We start from the raw sequence: 12112 nt of genomic DNA, 5'->3' as shown, positions 1-12112 counted from the left end.
CTTGATATGATTTCAATCTTCTTAAATTTATTGAGACTGGTTTTGTGTCCTAACATGTGGTCTATAGGAGGTAGGTTTTTGATTGCTGGAAGACAAGGGGTGAAGCATAATTCTTTGAAAGGTGGTGGAAAGTCAGGTGTTTAAATATTGGGCAAGCATTCAGTATCAGAATTGTATGAGCTTTACAATTCTCTTTCCCTTAAATAACTTAAATTTAACCTTAAAATAACTGATATGAATGATCCTGATATAAATAGAAAAGACTGGAATATTTGAGTAGAAAAATATGTACTTCATGAGGAAATCACATACATACATAAGAATGAAGAGTGGTAGAAGAGGATACCTCTTTATTCCTCTTGCTTGGCATCCTAGGCAAAGCAAAACACTTGGGTTCATCCAAATATAGCATGCATTTCAAATTTGTTCCATGAAATACTCTTTGACTAGAAACTATTATATAAAATAAATTTATAAGTGTGCCTCTGCTTGAAGCAGTAATGCTGAAATATAACTTTGCATATTTGGTGGATTTTAGCGAGGGGCTGGGGAGTCATTATACTGGAAAAAAGGAGTCGTTGTCTAAAAAGTGGTTTAAGTTTTCTAGAACTGTTATAGCAAAAAAGTCTTTAAGGAAAAAAGTGACACGTTAATGTAGACTGTATGAAAAATGAACAAATGCCAAACGGGGGAGATGGTAGTGAGCTATGACCCTTTTTCCCTCTCCTCTCAGTTGTCTCCCAGGCAACCACATTCAAAACTTTGATCAATGTACCTTTTCAGCTTTACATGCTGGAATTTCTTTTCCCAATTCCTGTTATCCACCATCTGAACTTCTACTTGCTGATTTTTTATCATGCTATGCAATTGTTTATGTTCCTCCCTTTCACTAAATACCTTCCCTTTCTCCTCAAAGTTTAAGAAAATCCTACTCATTTTTCAATTCCCAGCATATATGTCACCATTCCTAAGCCCCACCTAAAGCAAAAATAAATACTTTGTCATGTATATTCTTGTAGCATATGATTATACTTCCATTCCAGTACTTATCACATTTCATTATAATTAGTTGTGCATGTGGCTAATTCCTTGGTAAGATCTTCAGAGAGAAATTCTGCCTTGTTTTTATATGCCGTGTACCTAGATCTAGCATGTATCTAGCACAGTGTCTTGTTCATCAAAAAGATGATTAATAAATATGTGTTGAATCTTTGGTAAACAGAACAAAGGGAGAAGAGTTTTAAGAAATATTTCATGGTTATAGTAGACGATGAATAAAATTGAAGGTCCAGGTGGTGTTAAAGTTCTTGTTTTGAGAATGCTCTCTTACTCTCCACATGTAACAATTAAAATTAAATATAAAAGAGAAAAATTTTAAAGATAGCCATGTTCAAACAGATAATAGAACAAAAATAAAACATAGCAAAACTTGATGTGGTAAGTGGAGCTGAAGGCACAAACCTCCTAGGCCTCAGGTGGTTAACATGTACACATGACCAGTTTAGATCACGCATAACACTGATTATAATCTCTGTGCATGAGGAGAGAGACTGGAGCCTAAAACACTCAATGTGGTGAGAATATAAGCTAGTACAATGATTCTAAAAGTAGTAATAAGCTCATACCTTGTAATGTAACAATTTCATTTCCATATATATCCTACAAAAACCTTGCACCATGTGCACAGAGATTCTTCCAAGGCAGTTAAGCATATGTGCTCTGGATCAAGACTTTTGGGCTCAAATCCTGGTTCTGTTGCCTTCAGTTTTGTGACCACGGACAATTACTTAACCTCTCTGTGCCTGGGTTTCCTTATTGGAAAAATGGAAATACTAATTATACCCTCCTCTTGTGGATTGTTGTGAGGAAAAAAAATGTGTTAAAATTTATGTAACTCTTAGAATAATGCCTGGCACATAGCAAGGACTCAAATTTTAGCCATAATCATTATTATGGCAGCTTTGGTTCTGTTGGGGAAAAGACAGCAGGCCCAAAATGGAGTCATTTATACTAAGCCTTACACCACCAAACTGAGAGTTACAGCTTCAGCTCTCCCAGAAATAGACTCTTAACCAACCAGGAATCACCCAATCAGCACTAGCTAATCTGCCATTCCCTAAAGGTAAGTAACTATGCAATAATCAACTTGCTTTTCTGCCTCATACAACTTCCTTGTTCCTGCTCCCTCCTGCCTATAAAGGTCTCTCTTTTTGTACATCTCCTCGAAGCTCTTTACTATCTGCTAAACTGATTGCTGCCTGATTCAGATTGATTTTTGCTCAAATAAAACTTAAAAGTTTAATATATCTCAGCTTATCTTTTAACAATTCTAGCATCAGAAGAGGGAACTGAAAGAGACCCCCAATTGCCCCCCAGGAGCAGTGAGTAACCGGAAATATAGTTACCTGTTGAGCCCCATGGAGCTTGCAGCTTTCTCAAGGCCCCTGGAGGTTATGGGAATGTTCCTCTCGGATCCTAGTTCCAAGGCTTTTCCACTATGAGCTTTCAGACTTGGAGCATTTCTTCTTCCGTGTTTGGAAACCAGCTAGAGTCAGACTAGGTCTGACTTGGAAACTGGACTGAGTCCATGACTGAACTGGGTCTGACTTGGAATCAGAGCTGGGTCCAGGGACGGACTGGATCTGGCTGAGAAATCGGACTGGGCCAACGGGCTGACTGCTTCATCTTAAGCTTGACTAGGGCTTCTGGTGAATAAGCTTGACTGGGGCCTCATGTGTGAGGCCTCAGGTGAATACAATTTTGTTTAAAGGCTAAACAAGTAGATTGACCTTACCAAAGATAATCTTGAACTCTTGTGGCCACAGGGGAGAACTGTTAACCTAGATAAGCTTATTCATTTACAAGGTGCCCTTGTAAGAGAAAAAGGGGTCTCAGCCAAGCACTCACTGTAAGGGGTTGAGGAAATTTTATTTTTTTCTCCTCTACAGTTTCTGGTATCTAGAATGAGACCCGCTGGGACACCCCCACTCACTCTAGAGCAGCAGTTCTCAACCTTTCACAGGGGTCGCCTAAGACCATCGGAAAACACATATTTTTGATGGTCTTAGGAACCGAGACACCGCTCCTTTTTCTGTCTTCAGGCCCACATGCAGATATGCCCACATACGAGTACCCGGCGACCCTTGTGAAATGGACCCAAAGGGGTCGAGACCCACAAGTTGAGAACCACTGCTCTAGAGCCTGTAGACTGGGTCCTGGGAAAACCGACAGAAACTGGCAAAAGGTGAGAATTATCAAAGTCAGATCTCCATGTGTGGAGTCTGGTGCAGAGAAAAAAGTAAAATTTCATGTTGCCCCTTCCTTTCAGATTGGCAGGAAAAAAACATTTGTAAGAATTAGATAGTTGAATTGTGACTTGTGAATTTGCTTTCAGCTACTCATTGTTGTTGATCCTCTCTCTCAGGAACAGCTATTGTCTCCTAGTTTTTCTTGTTTTGTGTCCTGAGAACCACGGCTTCTGCCTGATGGGATCTCGTAGGTTCTTGTGTGTGCAGGCAGCTCAGCCATCAAGCTGGGGGACGCAAAAATATGGCTGGCCAAAAAAATGTGTTTCACCCCATTTGCAGCTAGAGTCCTACCAATTGTCGCCAGCTCTCAGGGGAGTTGTCTAAACTTTCTTCATTTTCAAAATTGTGTTGGCTATTCTGGATTTTTTGCCTTTCTATGTAAACTTTAGAATTAGTTTGTCAATATCCACAAAATAGGTTGTAGGCATTTTGCGTGTTGTATAGTTGAATCTATAGATGAAGTTGGGAACATGGACATCTTAGCAATACTGAGTCTTCCGATTTATAAATACATAATATGTCTTCATTTATTTAGTTCCTCTTTGATTTCTTCTATCAGTGTTTTGTAGATTCATACATATAGATTCTGTACATATGTGTGTTTTGTTATAGTTATGCTAAAAATTTCCTTCTTTTTTCCCGTTTCTTCCTCTCTTTCTTTTTTAGTATTAATGAAATGCTACCGTGGATTTCATTTGAATTTCCAGTTGTTCATTGTTAGTGTATAGGAAAGCAATTGACTTTTCTATACTGACCTTCTTTCCTGCAACCTTGCTATAATTGCTTATTAGTGTTAGGACTTTTTTGCCAATTCTTTGAAATTTTCTAGACAATTATGTCATCGAGCTGTGAACAAAGACAGTTTTATTTCTTCTTCAAAGTATGTATGCCTTTCATTTCCTTTTATTGTCTTATTTGAGTACAATGTTGAATTAGAGTGGTGAGAGGGACATCCTGCTTTTCTCCCACTCGCAGGGGAAGGCATCAGGTTTCTCTCCATTTAATCATATTAGCTGTAGATTTTTTGTAGGTGTTCTTTATCAGTTGAGAGTTCCCCTCCACTCCTACTTTGCTCAGTTTTTTATAATGAATGGATGTTGGATTTTTGTCAAATGCATTTTCTGGGTCAATTGATAAGCTGTATTTTGCCGTGTATAATGCACACTTTTTTGCTCAAATTTGTGAGGGGAAAAATAAAGGTGTGCATTATACATGGGTAGTACTAATGCCGTATCTATATAAATGTTTTTAATTCTTTTATTTATGCATATGAGTTAAAAGTGTAACTCTAGATATCAATAACGATATCCATATACAAAATAATACCCTGGAATACGATAATTGGTTTTGTTGAACTTATGAGGAACTTACAACGACAAAGAGTTCTTGTCCTTCTATGATGCATAAATATCATACATTTGTTACTGGTACATAAAATTTCTTGTACCTTATACCTGTTCTTGTGTTTTGTTATTATTTGTTACATAAAATTTCTTGTACCATAATATGTTAAAAAATAAATGCTAAAATCCTTTATAATACATAAAGCAAGCACCTAAATGTAAACAAATAAAAATTTGAATTAAAAATTTTACACTAAAGATTTTTTTCCTTGAAACTTTGGCCAAAAACGTGGGTGCACATTATACATAGCAAAATATGGTAATATTCTTCTATAGCCTGTTGATGTGATGGTATACCTTAACTGATTTTTAAATGTTGAACCAGCCTTACATACCTGGAATAAATCACACTTGGTCATAGTGTATAATTCTTTTTATACACAATTTCACTAAATTTGCTAATGTTTTGTTGAGCATTTTTGCATCCATTTTTTTAAAAAGATTTTATTGGGGAATTGGGGGAGGGGAACAGCATTGGGGAATTGGGGAAAGGGGACAGACAAGTTTCTGTCCTTTGGTTCTTCAGTCTAGTTGTGGAGGACGTCGCTTCACTGGCCCATGTTGATATTATCATTGCATTCTTCCTGGCTGAGGCAGTCGCTCATCGGCCATTGGACAGCCGCCCACAGCAGCTCACAAAAGTGCACGATAGCTGTCAGCCAGCCCACTGTGGCCTACGCCTTCACCGGTGACTCACGGCAGTCCAGCTCCAGGTTGAGCTGTTGTTCACCATCTTAGCTGTAGAGGGCTCAGCATCACTGTCCCTAATGTGGGATCCAAACCGGGGTCCTGCTGTTCAGAGCTGGAGTCCCAAGCCAACTCCTAAGCAATGCACCACTCACCCGGCCTCATGCATCCATGTTCATAGAGATTTGGTCCATAATTTTTTTGTCTTGTAATGACTTTGTTTTGTTTTGGATTTAGGGTAATGCTGGTCTTGTAAAATGAGTTCAGAAGTGTTCCCTCTGCTTCTACTTTCTGGAAGAGATTGTGAAAAATTGATATCATTTTCTTATTACATATCTGTTAGACTTCACCATTAAACCAATGTAGACCTGGTTCTTCCTGTTTTAGAAGGTTATTAATTATTGATTCAATTTCTTTAATAGATATAGGCCTATTCATATTACCCATTTCTCCTTGCATGAGTTCTGGTAGTGTCTTTCAAGGAATTGATAAGTTTTTTCTAAGTTATCAAATTGTGATATAGAATTATTCATAATGAACTTATTATTTTATTGTACATAGTATCAAAAGAGATGACCCCTAGTATTTATGATATTATTAACTTGTATCTTCTCTCTTTTTTTTTTTTCTTGGTTAGCCTAGGTAGAGGTTTATCAATTTTCTTATCTTTCAACAGAAGCAGCCTTTGGTTTTGTTGATTTTTCTTTATTGATTTCCCATATTTAATTTTTTTTAAAGATTTTTACTGGGGTTTAATTTTACTAATTTATGCTCTAATTTTTATTATTTTTTTCTGCTTGCTTTGTTTAAATTGCTCTTTTTTCTCTAGTTTCCTAAGGTGGGAGCATTAATTATTGATTTTTACATCCTCTTTCTTCTGCCTATGGGCTGCTTTTACTATATCCCACAAATTTTGATGTATTTAATTTTCTATTTAATTCAAAATCTTTTTACATTTCTCTTGAGATTTCTTCTATTTATGTGTTATTTAGAAACATGTCTAATCTCCAAATACTTGGGGATTTTCCAACTAATTTTTTGTTTTTGATTTCTTATATAATTCTGTTGTGGTCTGAAAACAAACTTTGAATGATTTCTATTTTTTTGAATTTGTTAAGGTGTATATTATGGCCCATAATATGGTCTATATTGGTAAACATTCCATGTACCTTTGAGAACAGTGTGTACTGTGTTGTTGTTGGGTGACATTTCTATGTCAATTAGGTCTAGTTGATTGATGATGTTATTCAGTTCAACTATATTCTTACTGATTTTCTAGTTGCTGGAAAGAAAGGGGGTCTTGAAATCTCCAACTATGATGTGGATTTATCTCTATGTCCTTGTAGTTTTTTATTTATGTGTGTTGATGCTCTGGAGCACTGTTAATGTGATGCTCACATGCGGGCAATGGAAGTGTTCTGTAATCTTATCATTTAATCTCATTCTTTTAATGAGCCTAAGTCCTGCCCGGTGATCTTCAGAAATGTTTCTTAGCTCTTTTTTTTTTTCATCCTAAGGTAAGACAGGAGGACTAGAGGAAGCTGGATTGGCTAATTGCCCTTCCCAGGTCAGATAAGGGTCTGATCAAGTTCTTTCACATTGACAGTAGGCCTTTGCTACAGAGAACACTCTGGGCATATTTCAAAATGACTGCATTTCTCTTCCTCCTGTAGGAAACATGAGAGGCTTTTTCTTGGCTCTTCACCTTGACAATATGGTGGAGGTAAAAACTACAAAGTATGGGGACCCCCGCCTAAGACTGAGCCCTCATGAGTTTCCTTCTCTCAAACTAGTTCATGCTCACCCTCCACCAGTTCATCAGACTGTTCCCTGCAAGTTTGAGACAAGTGTGTGTTATGCTGTTGTTGGGTGACGTATTCAGTAAATGCCAGTTAGATCAGGATGAATTACTACTGAAGTATTCCTACCAGCTTAGGGCTCCTGTGGCTTCTGTTCCAGGAAAGCTGATTTTGACTGTGATTTCTGTTTTTACCTTGTCTCTCCTGGTGTCTAGGTGGTTTGCCCTGTAATCTCAATTTTCTGATGGGTCTAAGGAAAGTAATTGGTTTTCAGTTTGTTCGACATCTTTCCTCTTTGAGGATGGGAATGCCAGCTTCCAAGCTCCTTATATGTCAGAGCTGAAATGCCCTACCTTTATGTATTTTTTTAAAGCCAAGTCAACTACTTTGAGGTGAACTCACCTGCAACTCAGGCACATTAGGAGGACTATATTATATTTTCTGCGGTTGCAATGGCGTTGTACAAATGATGGGGGAAACCTGAGGTCTTGAGTCCCTCAGTCAGGAGGGCCTGGTGGACTTGTTGCTTCTTTAGGCTAGGTGGGTAAGAAAAATTGGTGAAGATGAAAATGTGGGATAGTGTTTTAGGGATGAGAACCCCCACAGATGGGTCCAAACACATACACAGAAGGTCTGATAAAATCAGTGCAAATATGAAGGCATAAGGGTGGATTGCTATCCTCCAAAGACTATGATGTCTTAAGAAATATACTTTGTTTTCCTTGAGGAGATGAACAAGCGACCAAAAGTATTCAGTTTCAGCTGCCTCCAGTGCTCTGAGGACCTTCTAAGGGGAAACCAGCTCCTTGGGGAAGAGGTGAAATGGCCCTCCTCATATCCATTAAGCTCTTCTTAATGACAGCCTTCTATGTGATCTAGCTTCTCCTTGACTCTCATAACAAGAAAATGGGAGGTGAGGTGACCCCGTTAAGATATCCCTATGAACTTGCTGGGAAGGAAAATGTACAACCTGGAAAGACATATAAGAGGAGCTAGACTAAGTTAAGGAGCCTACTCTGCATCCTGCCCCATACTTTAGATCAGCATCACTATGCTGTTTATGACTCCTTACCCCTCACAGCTTCTCCCTGAAATGCTGAGTTTATAGATATCAGAGACTGTGGCTGTTTAAATTCACACCTCCTCCTAGAAAGAGAATATAAATAAGTTGAGGTATCAGAAAGAAAGGCTCTACCAGGACTCAAGTGTCAGTCTCATCAAAAAATAACAAATAGTACCAAACTGGATTTAGCAAATCTCAAAATTTGCTGATTATACTGACAGGAGGAAACAGAAGGGGAAAAAAGTACTGTAAAGTTTTACACAACCACTCAAAAATTAGAATGCCCAGATACTTGTTATGTTTTATGCTATAAAAAAATTATAGAATAACACATTTTCTTGGTTCTAAAATGTAACTGACAATTTAAAAACAGCTTTTCTTGATTCTAAAATGCAACTGGCAATTAAAAACAGGAAAAAAATAGAACCTCTACCACATTAAACACACATTCATTATAGAAAGCCTCCTGGCATTAAAAATGTTTAAATTTTAACATCTTATGTTTGTGGAAACACAATATTTTATGGTCTCTACCAAGTTACATCATTCTGAAATAAAATAAAACATAATAATGAGGGTCTCAGTTTCTTTTGATGTAAGTGGAACAGCTTAATGAAATTGAAAAATATTTATACAAATGAAATTTTGACTTATCCATTGCCCTAACATTAATAATGTATTTCAGAGTTTCCTGAAAATAAGTTACAACATTGCACATTAAAGAGTATAGATATGTCTAGAGATGAGCTTATTGAACACTGACAGTTACTAAAGTAGTAAGTATAAGGGCTACCACAAAAATACAATTAGTAACATAATCTGGAAAGTCAGTCCCAGGAACAATGCACTCTGAACATACTTGGAAAATTAGTCCTTAGACAAAGATATATGAAATCTTTGTGGTTCATGGGGAAAAGAGCAAGGATGTTTGTAGATTGTACAATATGTTCCCCTAAGTTGATTTTTTGCTTCATAAAGCATTTGACACATATACAATAGGAAAATGAATTCTTAAATGTTTAAGTCAGTTTTTAACACACCATCAAATAAATTGGCAAAAATCTAGAGACATCTGTATCAATGATGAAAAAGCAATGGCAGGAATAAACACAGGAGTAGTGGAAAAGCTGTAGCCAAAGTATGTTCAAAGGTTCACTCTGGTTCATAGACAAGCACTGGGCAGTTAAGAAAATGTAACATCATTAGATATAGTTCTAAATAAAGATAAACTGTAAGTATATTCAAATACAGTCTCTGTGTTGCCAAATATTCAGAGTGTAGTGTATTGATATGGGCAGTAAAATAAGACACCATGGTAACATCTTCACAAAGAGTCCTCCTCTGCTGTCCAACCCTGTGTAGAGTGAAATGGCTCCTACTTTTAAATGTGCATAGCAGATTTTCAAGGGTGCTATTTTTGGGGGGTAGAGGGTAGGTGGCTAAGTTCTTCATGCAGCTTGGAAGGGAAAGCCAAATGGCTTTCTCATGAGCCCCATTTCCTTGGACCTAAGCAGTTCCAGCAGGGCTACCCCTCTCCTGTCTGGCTCTGGCTAGAGTTATGGTGACTAAACACCACAGGCCCCAATGCCTGCTGAGACCCCTCCCTTCATAAGGTGGAACAGGAAACACAAGAAGGAAAAATCAAAAGAAAGATGGGGGTTTGCTTCTGGAGAGTGACATGTCACTTGCCCTGGCTTATCCTGTCAGAAGCAGGCACTGGCTTGAACCAAGAATCTCTTAATCCATTTATTCACTCATGCATTTGTTTATTTCAGTCCAAAAAACTGAGTACACATTCTGTGCAATGCACTGTTTTTGGTGGAGGGAGCCGTCCATGAAATCACTGTAGTCTCACGTCCAAGAACCCCTGAAGCTCATGGGCCCCAATTTAACGCTTTGTCTTAATTTTACCAGTGATAGGAAAAGAGTTCCAGAATTTTTTTTAATTATTATATCGAGCTTCTTTAAAAATACAAGTAAGTCAAAAGAGAGAATAATTCCCTCTTATTTCTTAAAAAGAAACACTGCCCGTTCTATTTCTCTCAAATATAGGTAACCAAATTGAACTGAATTTTGTTGGCTCAGCCTCATGTGGCACCTACCTTAAAGTAAAACTCATAAAACCCTTTATCTCACACACACACACACACACACACACACACACACACACACACACACACACACACACGCCCCTCACTCCAGGAAGCACTGATAAGTAATGTTGATCTTTTACTGACACTTTCCTGGGGAGATGAAGTAGTAGTTTAAAGAGCAAGACTTACTAAATATCCTCTTCAAAGATCTTTGCACACCCTGACCTGTGTTGACTACATTATTGGGCTTTCCTGCCCTGGGGTCAGTGGAAGGTCTAACAGAGGTAAGAGCAGAGTAAGAGACTGAGCTCCCCCAACCCCTTCCCTGCAGGCTACTCTGTGGTGTCTTCAGCCAGCATCGCTCTACAGAAGGCTGCACCGTTGTTAAGCAGCCCTTTCTCATAGGCTCACTGCCTCCAGGTTTTGATAACCAGTCCTTCCCTTCAGATCTGGGAATGATAATGATGCCTTTAAAAACAAACAAACAAACAAACAAACAACAAACAAAACGAATGCAGGGATTCTACACTATCCCTTATGGTTTCCCTATACACTGCATACATCTTGACTAATAAATCCTTTATTAAACTGTCCAAATTGGCCTACTTTGAATGTGTCATTTGTTTCTTGCCAGGACCACTGACCAATACAATAGCCCCATTTCCCCCAAAACTCTGCCTGAAGTACTTGTCACATCTCCCTATCTCTCTCAGCCTTTCTCATTCCTCCCTCATATACCGTATTCTTCTACATGGTGTTACACATGCTGATCCCAATCTGCACCACCCCCGCCCCCCCCAAATAAAATGCTCGACTAGAAGTTTAAGCAAAATAAATTCTGGTTATTAGCTTCAAGGACAACCATTGTCTCTGACAGGGCCTGGGCACGTTCAGGCATGCATGAGGAGAAGCCTGTAACACGAAACCCGGGTATGTCTAAATATGTGCAGGCTGGAGTACGGGACACACCCCAGACCCTGCTGCGCAGGCACATTGGCTCCAGTTACATAAGCCCTTATGTAAGCATGCCTTGCACTTGCGGGAGGGAGCATGCTCACTCCCATGCGCTCTCCTCCCCCAAAACCACTATATAAGGTTGCTATTGCTGATTAAAGATGCTGGTTTCTCCTCATGTCCGCCCCACGTGCCTTTTTTACGCTGGGCATCTCACCGCTGAAACCTCCCCCACAAACCACCCACCCAGTGACTACACATGGCATAGTTGGCAGGATGAGGTGAGTGCCCCCTCTGCCCCATTGGAGGAACTGCCCCAGGTAGACGGGATGTGGCCCCTGACATCGTTTTGGTACCCGGTTGCAGCGTACCTGCTGGCTTGGCCTCGTCGGAGGACTGGGACGCCGTGCGGCCCCCGACCGGAAGACGTCCGGGAATCCCTGGAGGCGTTGGAACTGAACATTCCACTGGTGCACCGGGAGGCAGCCGGCCAAGAGGACTGGGTGTTCCTAGCAGTCTTACGACATGCTAGCCGTGACATTCCGCAGTACGCAGGCCGGGTGCAGCAGTTACAGTGTCGGGAAGAGGATCTGGAGCAACACCTGGTGGTGGCTGAACACATGCTCCAAGGGTCCCTGAAGTCGGGGGTGCCCTCCCGGGCTAGCAGCCCACCAGGGTTGGTGCGGTGTGCCCGACTGGTGGTGCGACAAAAGGTGGAAGTCAAGGAGTGCTGGCTCCTGGGGGTGGGGCCGCCAGACCAGGCAGTCCGTGAGCCACACCTCCTACACTAGGGACGCGGCCATCG

Source organism: Hipposideros armiger, unplaced genomic scaffold, assembly GCF_001890085.2.
Source record: "Hipposideros armiger isolate ML-2016 unplaced genomic scaffold, ASM189008v1 scaffold_21, whole genome shotgun sequence".
Taxonomy (NCBI): Eukaryota; Metazoa; Chordata; class Mammalia; order Chiroptera; family Hipposideridae; genus Hipposideros; species Hipposideros armiger.
The sequence above is the reverse complement of the archived record's forward strand: the minus strand, read 5'-3'. Positions refer to the sequence as shown.